We start from the raw sequence: 8350 nt of genomic DNA, 5'->3' as shown, positions 1-8350 counted from the left end.
TCAAACGATTTCTTCTTTTAGCCAAACTTTGCCATAAATTTGTTTTCTCCATCTGTTGTAGTTCAATTTCTGAAGTCTTAATGTATCAGATGGCTCTGAGCACTGTGGGACTTAACTTCTGAGGTCATCAGTCCCCTATAACTTAGAACTACTTAAACCTAACTAACCTAAGGACATCACACACATCCAGGCCCGAGGCATGATTCGAACCTGCGACCGTAGCAGTCGCGCCGTTCCGGACTGAGGCACCTAGAAGCGCTCAGCCAACGCCGCCGGCTGAAGTCTTAATCTGTCAACTTAGTGCCTTGTAATGGAGCACGTTGAAACATAATTTTTAAAATAGCAACTAGCTTGATAGTTTATAATTACTATTGTACAGCATTATACAAGAAGCTTACTGTTTTCTTGGGCACTGGGTGTTGGAATACGAAACTTTTCGTATTTTGGAAACTCTCAAGTACAGGAAAAGATTACCATTAGAAATCGCATTATTTTTTCTTTTATTTTCTCTTCTGTAACACCTAAAATTGGGGAACAAGTACTGTTATAAGAAAATGTAACACCTACAAACGTCCTTTAGATTTCATTTAATGTGTAGCTACCAGTTTCGGTGCTTCAGTATACAATCTTCAGGCCTTAGTTGATACTGAAGGGGTTATCATGATCCATACATACGTTGCATCAATAGTCAACATAACTGGTTTACGCAGACTACCTGTAACTATGATGTCTCTCCAACCATCAACTGATGCATCGCATATATGGAAGGTTAGTACAAAAATATTTGGATCCAGTGGGGCACGAACCACCAACACATAACCCGTTATCTTCAATTCTGTGTCTCTAGCCATATAGATCGACTATGAATGAGCTGCAACCATGGTTTGCATCTTATCATCTCCTCAAAGCTTTATTCGTTGATATGTTATTATCTGATATTTAATCCTAACATATCAACTAAGGCCTGAAGATGGTGCACTGAAGCGCCGAAACTGGTAGCTACAAGATGATATCATAAGTACGGCTATAGGTGTTTAATTATCTTACAATAGTGAACGGTCGTAGTCCCCTAGATCCGCAACCACAAGGATGGACATACAAAAAGTTGAAGTTCTGCTGTGTCGGCTGTGTGAGTGTCAGCACCGATACAAACAGGGAAGAAGCGAAGTTACGATGGCCGGTGGCAGGAATCCAGTATGATATTTACGATCTATTACTCGCAGAAGGCAGGGTAAGTATTGTCTTCCTATTAGTAAAGATGCTCTTGAAATCTGCAGCCGAACTGGGCCCAACCAGGATGAGCGGCTTATTAAATCACGTTGTCAAGGGGCACTGAACTCTTGTCTTCCTGGAAGTGTGGCGCTGCCTGCTCTTTCCACCGGTGCACAGGTCATCGCCTTGTGGATGCTGTTTCGTGCGCCGGCAGCAAGATCCCGCTAGGACGAGAAACCGGGGACAGAAAATTTGCAAAAGAGTCTCGCAGTCGACAAGCACGAATCTGGTTCCGATGGAAGGACAGCAACCCAGCACGACCTTGAATTAAATGCATACAAACGCTCAAATTTCGAAGAATCGTTCCTCTCTGACAGAGGCTGGTGCGAGCAAATGCAATGGAAAGAATATAAGCAAAGGCGCAAATCAATAGTTGCGGAGCATGGGACGCGCCGTGTGCTGCGGTGGATGCTGCAACTGGAACAGCGTGCGGTGAGGCTGGGAGCGGTACGTTGCGAGGAAGAGCAGCAGCGCTTGCTCCAGTGTGTGGGAGGCACGTATTTTGTCCACCTGTTCCTTGAACGTACGCACAAATCGTTCAGCTTCTCCATTTTACTGAGGATGAAACGGAGCACTGGTAAGGTTGTAGGACGTCGTGGTCTCCTGACCTTCATTGCTTACATATTCCGCCCTAACAATCATATTCCGCACATCAAGACACCTCATTCGAAACCAAACTCGATAAGATAAAGTCAATGTTGTATGAATTCATGTAAACGATATGCAAATAACTAATAAATCGCAAGTGCGCACCTTGGTTGAAATACTCGAGGCTGGCGTACACACGTACATTCCAGATATGACTGTCACAGGAGCTTTTAGTTCGAGATAGGCAACCGCACGCCAGGAGGCCAGTCCCAACCCATCTACGTCGGTCGATGGCCGCCTGTGGAGCGGACAGCGTTCGCCCGAGGGAAAGGAGGAACGACCCTGTGATCGGCTTAAAAGCAAATTCCGCTACATTGTGTGGGAGCGGCCAGCCTACGCATTCTATACACATAGCACGCAATTTCAGAGATTTTCATAGGGAGACAGCAAACGCCAAACGCCGATACTACAGTTTTTCGGATTGGTCGCCTTAAACGAAACGTCATACACCCGTTTTAGAAGAGCAATGCTGATTGGCAGACGATATTTCTGACGCCTTGAACAGAAGGAGTAATGGAAGAGACCGAAAGATATACCCCTTCAAGTCTGGCCTGGAGAGGGGCCGTTCCGTTGTCGCTCTTGGAGCGAGGAACAAGTCTCTCCTCAGTACTTCACTGGGAGAGCACCTCTGTCGAGAGCAGATCGAAGTGCGACTCTCTATATTGAGTCCTTGCGATTAAGCGTTGTTCACTGTGTTGGCCGACACACTTATTGTGCGGTGTGAACGGACAGAGTTATAGTTAAACGCCTGCGAGCGAATTTTTGAGTGGCATCACAGTGGACTGGTTATCTGACCGGTGTACCACGCCAATAGTTAGACTAAGGGAATCCTTGACATCACCAAGGTGTAGGGAGAGTTTGATTGGCAAAGGTCAATCCAGATAGAAAGAGAGTTAGCTTATTTGTCAGCAGCGACCGGCGCAGACAGCAGTCATCGCAGCTTACGTGCGCTACAGCTATTGCGAGCCCCATATTTCCTCCACAACAGTACACTTCACTACATTTCACATGCGACAGCCTCGACCGTACCTAGCAACGTTCTAAATGATAATTAGGCGCGGCTCTCAGCCATTCTGCCAAGTCATAACAATATTAAACTTTGTATAGAAATTTCATTAGCGAATCCTATCCTTGAGAGGTAACTTCACATTCTGAAAAGAACCAGGATATAACTTGTTCAATTCATAACTAAAAGTGCCATTGCGATTTCTCATTTTTGCAAAATAAATAATAACTTTCGTTAGTTTCATGTTTTTCTTACACTAACTAGCACTACTCCAGTACCCAAGTGTCCCACTAGTTACGTAAGAAATTTTGTGAATCTTTGTGTCATTTCCTTACAGCGGACGACTCCAGAAGATATTTATTGCTGAACGTTTTTCAGGCACTTCTCTTTAAAACGTTAGGAGCGTCTGTCTGACTTCTGTAGTAGTGTGGGGGTGGAAATTGCATCTTGATGGAGCCACAGGGTAAAGCGTACATCTGATTAATCCGTTACGCAGAATAACAGAATCTCAGGTCAACCCCACGCTCAGAGAAAAGGTGAGTGACACCAATGGCTGCACAATATGTTCAAAGTCATGAGCCGTAAACTGTGGTCCGGTGCCTGTAACCAACACATCAGGCAAACATTCCTAGCAGAAAATAGATGATGAAACCTGAATAGTGCTACGCGACGTAGTCGAGTTCATGGGCACTGCGAATAGATATTTGTTAAAAGAGTGCACAACAATAAGCCAACGAGTGTTCCAAAAGAACCAGAAAAGTCAATATGCACTCGTTGCCACAGCGATTGCGACTGTGGCCAAGCTGAAAACGTTATAGGCGGGGCCGATGGAGTTTCAGCACAATCGCGACACTGTGACGTCATCTGTTCAATAAGGGCGTCCATGCCCGCCCAAATACAGTTTCAGCGCGCTAAACGTATTCCCCAATGTACTTGGTGGTGCAATCGCAACATATATTTTTGTAACGCTTTAGGAATAAGCACAAGGGGTTGCCCAGAATCATTTCGCAATAAAATCACACCGTGTTGGAGGAAGAGGCTATGCTAACGAGCAAAATATGGCGCACAAAACAATTCCTTGAATGACAAACTGCCTATTGGCTTCTGTCTCGGGCTCTTCGGCCGACGTTCATCTAATGATTTTACTGACGTTTTGCCAGCACGAGTGGCTGGCATCGTCAAAGCTTCACCCTCCATTGCCGGTGGAGGGTGAAGCTTTGACAATGCCAGCCACTCGTGTTGGCGAAACGTCAGTAAATTCATTAGATGAATGTCGGCCGAAGAACCTGAGACAGAATCCAATAGGCAGTTTGTCAACAAGTGGCCACGAAAGCCTTAACAATTTTGAATTCCTTGAATGTTTTTCAGTAAAGGAGGCCAAGCAGTACGAATGTAGTGCAACAAAAAGTCAGGGTCTGCTTCTGTGGCCAGTGCAATTTTCCTATTACACAGTGGAAAAGTCTGTAAAAGTATTCTGCGCATAGGTTTGACAACAAGATGCGCAGTAGCATGGAATTCAGAATCAGCAGCAACAAGAAGGCGAGAAAGGACGTCAGCATTTGCTTACTTCGACGTGGGCCGGTAGAATGTTTCGTACTGATACTGTGACATTAACAAAGCACAATGTTGCAGCTTCTAAGCGGCAGAACAAGCTTGGACGAATGAAACAAAGACTGGCTTTGTTTATGGTCTGTCACTACGTACATCTTCCGATCAAACAGATAATGGTGAAACTTTCGCACGCCATACATAATAGCGAGCGCCTCCTCGATTTGTGAATAGTTAACACTGAGTTATGGGCAGTAACTTGGAAGCGAAAGCAATCGGCCTGTCCTGTGAATCAAATCTGTACGAGAGCGTAGCTCCGATCCCATATGAAGAAGCGTCCACTGCTAAAACCAGAGGCTTAACGGGATCGAAATGAAGAAGGCATCTGTCATTCAACAAGGCATTTTTAAGTTTCTGGAACGCATCCTGACACTTTTTGGTCCAAATAAAAGGCACATTCTACCGGTGTGAATGATGCAACGGAGCCGCAATCTGGGCTACGTTCGTTATAAACCGGATATAATAGGTCAAATTCCCGATGACTACACGGCAGTTCCGTCACGTTCCGAGGGGCAAGGAGGTCCCGGATGGTCAGCAAATGTGACTGAAGTGCATGAACACTTTCCCTGTTAAGAACACGGCCTAAATACTGAATTTCAGTCTGAAAATGGCACATTTGTCCAGGCGACCAAAACTGCAGCTGAAAGTACTCGAAAAAGCGTACGAAGATTACTGATATGTTTCTCCGGTGTACGTCCTGACACCAGAATATCGTCCAAGTAATTTGAACAGAATGTAACTTTTGCAGTAAGAGATTCTAAGAGTTGGGATGTGGCAGGTGCGGAAGCGCTGCCAAAGGTCAAGAGTTAAAATTTCAGCAATCATAAATGTGTGTTGACCACATACACTTTCTTAGACTCCTCATCTTGCGGAATTTGCAAATACGCATCTCGTAAGTCAGTTGTTGAAAATTAGTGGCCTGCATCAAGTCCGTCCATTAATTCCTCAGGGCGAGGCAACGGATAAGAACCAATTATTATTTGTGGATTCAAAATGGATTTAAAATCAACACAAAGGCGAAGTCTTTCACAGGTCTTTGTTAAGATTACTGAGGGAGAAGATCATTGACTAGCCTGGATGGGAGCAACAACACCATTGTCTTGCCATTCTTTATGTTCACTTGCAACATTGTCTCTAATGTGCGGGACGCGCCAGAAAAAACTTAGGTTGCGCATTGTCCTTTATTGTAACGTATGCCACAAAATTATTTGCTCTTCAGAAAATAAATCAGCAAACTCCTCAATCAACTGAGTAACACTGACGTTTTGGTTGAAAACAGGAAAAGAAAGTATGTTGTTCAGAATATGAAGATCAAAAAAATCAAAGCAATCTAACCCAAAATTATTGTCACATTCTCGCGAACGCAAAATTGTAAATGTCACTGTTCTGGTGTGAGGTGGGAATGTGCCAGGCAAACTACATCTACTAAGCACCGGAATTTCCTGACCGTTATATACAGTAAGTTGCGTGCAAGATTGTATCAACTGTGGCGAACCCAAATGTTCACAGGTGGCACGATTAAGCAATGTAACGGAAGCGCCGGGTCGCACACAGTGTCCGGCAGTGAAAAAGTTGACAAACAGTTTTTTTGACTGTCGTTGCACAGCAGTTGAGCGGGGTGATGATGATGATGTTTGGTTTGTGGGGCGCTCAACTGCGCGGTCATCAGTGCCCGTACGAAGTCCCAATTTTTACACAGTCGAATCTAGCCACTGTCAAGAATGATGATGATGATGAAATGATGAGGAAAAATTAAAAAACCAGTCCCTGGGCAGGGAAAATCCGCAACCCGGCTGGGAATCGAAACCAGGACTCAGCGATCCCGAGGCAGCAACGCAAGCCACTTTTTTTTTTTTTGTTGATCTTGTTAGTTTTCGTTCGTTATATTTGTTCTGGGCGAACGTCCCACGACGCTTGTTCAAGTGCATCGTTGATCGATTAACTCAGCATTTTTATTACAGAGGGCATCTAACCCTTTGACCGAACTCGCCGACCTAGACACTAGCTGCCGACTGTTCAGCGGGCCGAAGGCACAACCTGAATTTCGTAGTACCGGTAGCTGGTTTAGAAAAAAAATACATTCAGTGAATGAGAAAGTGATCCGCGCTTCCGAGAGCGAACGTGGGTAGAGTTATTTTGCTTTTGAAAACACACAGACCGTACTTGACCTGGCTTTCCACGAGCAAAGCAAGTAGCGTTCCGCGAAGGACAATTTTGTCTTTTATGTGTGGAAAAGTAGCGGGGACATGATTTCACAGCAGACACACGCGGTGACACTTGTTTACTCCGTCCACGGTGCAGTGGCCTGTTTGCGCGCGGTGGTCGGTCATGAGGCCTTACCTGTTTGTCACTTTGCGTTACACTGCAGACAGGAGCAACCCCAAAGTTTTCAAAAAATGGTTCAAATGGCTCTGAGCACTATGGGACTTAACTTCTGAGGTCATCAGTCCCCTAGAACTTGGAATTACTTAAACCTAACTAACCTAAGGACATCACACACATCCATGCCCTAAGCAGGATTCGAACCTGCGACCGTTGCGGTAGCGCGGTTCCAGACTGTAGCGCCTAGAACCGCTCGGCCATCCCGGCCGGCGTCAAAGTTTTCCAGGACACTGTCACACGAGTACTGATGTTCAATAATTTGTAACACTTGTTTCAAAGTAGGATAAGAATATTTGAGAATTTGTTCACGAATTCTACTGTCTGGCACATTGTACGTAATTGCATAACGAATCATTACCTCACTATAGTACTGGCCACAGTGACTTTGGAAACGATACGCGTGTCAAACCCTGAAGTTCTGTGACCCAACGACGGAATATCTGTTCTGGCTTTTTTCACGATCGAAAGAACTTTTAATGAGCTGCATCAGCCTGTACCTGATTCTCGTAATACTTAACGCGGGCGGAAACTAAATCGTCAAAACCTAGCAACTCCGGCCTACTAGTTGGGAATAACTTCTGAGCGAGGCGGTAAACTCCTGTGCCAGCCGTAAAAATAAAGTTTCACCGTCTTGATGTGTAGCAAAATGAGCACCGAACTGAGTGTACCACTCTTTCTATTCCTCTTGCTGACCACTGATAGTTCGGAATGGTTGATTGCAAGAAGGTGGTGTCGTAGATGCGGCTGGCTGTTGTGGCGGAGGTGATGGACAAGCAGCTTGAGCATTAATGAGCTGCTGCACAGCTGTGATCAACTGCGATTTCTAGTGGTTCTGAAACTGAATGAACTGCATTGGATCAAAGCCAGAAGCATAGGCGCAGGTGGTGTAGGAGGCGAGTTAGAGGCCATAGTACTGAGAGGAAGGCCACAACAAATTTTAAGCTATGCAAATACGAGTACACAACTTGTGGAAGCGTTGCAGCTAGTCTGCAAGAAAGAACACATTTATTAGTGGTGTTCCTCTGAAGTAAAAGAGAAATATTAGTGACGTGATGTGACGTAGTGGCGAAGAGAGAAGGTAGCGTTGGCTCTCTTATCTGCGGAGCCAGATGTTTTGTGTACTACTGTGGGATTCGGACCCTACACAAACAAGGAAGGAGCGAAATTGGGATGGCCGGTGGCAGGAATACCGCTATTACTCTTCCTATTACACAGCACTGATGCACTGATGTTCTCGAACTCTACGACCGAAGTGGGCCCGACTAGTGGTGGGAGGCTGGTTAAGTCGGTGTTGACAGGGGACGCTGGACTCCGCCTTCCTGGAGGTGTGGCGCTGTCAGCTCTTTCCATTGGCGTGCGGGTCAGTGCCATCTTGATGGCGTTTCACGACGCTGTGCTGGTCGGTCTGCAGTCGTTGCTTTAGGACTGCACAAG

This window comes from Schistocerca cancellata, chromosome 5, assembly GCF_023864275.1.
Source record: "Schistocerca cancellata isolate TAMUIC-IGC-003103 chromosome 5, iqSchCanc2.1, whole genome shotgun sequence".
NCBI lineage: Eukaryota > Metazoa > Arthropoda > Insecta > Orthoptera > Acrididae > Schistocerca > Schistocerca cancellata.
The sequence above is the reverse complement of the archived record's forward strand: the minus strand, read 5'-3'. Positions refer to the sequence as shown.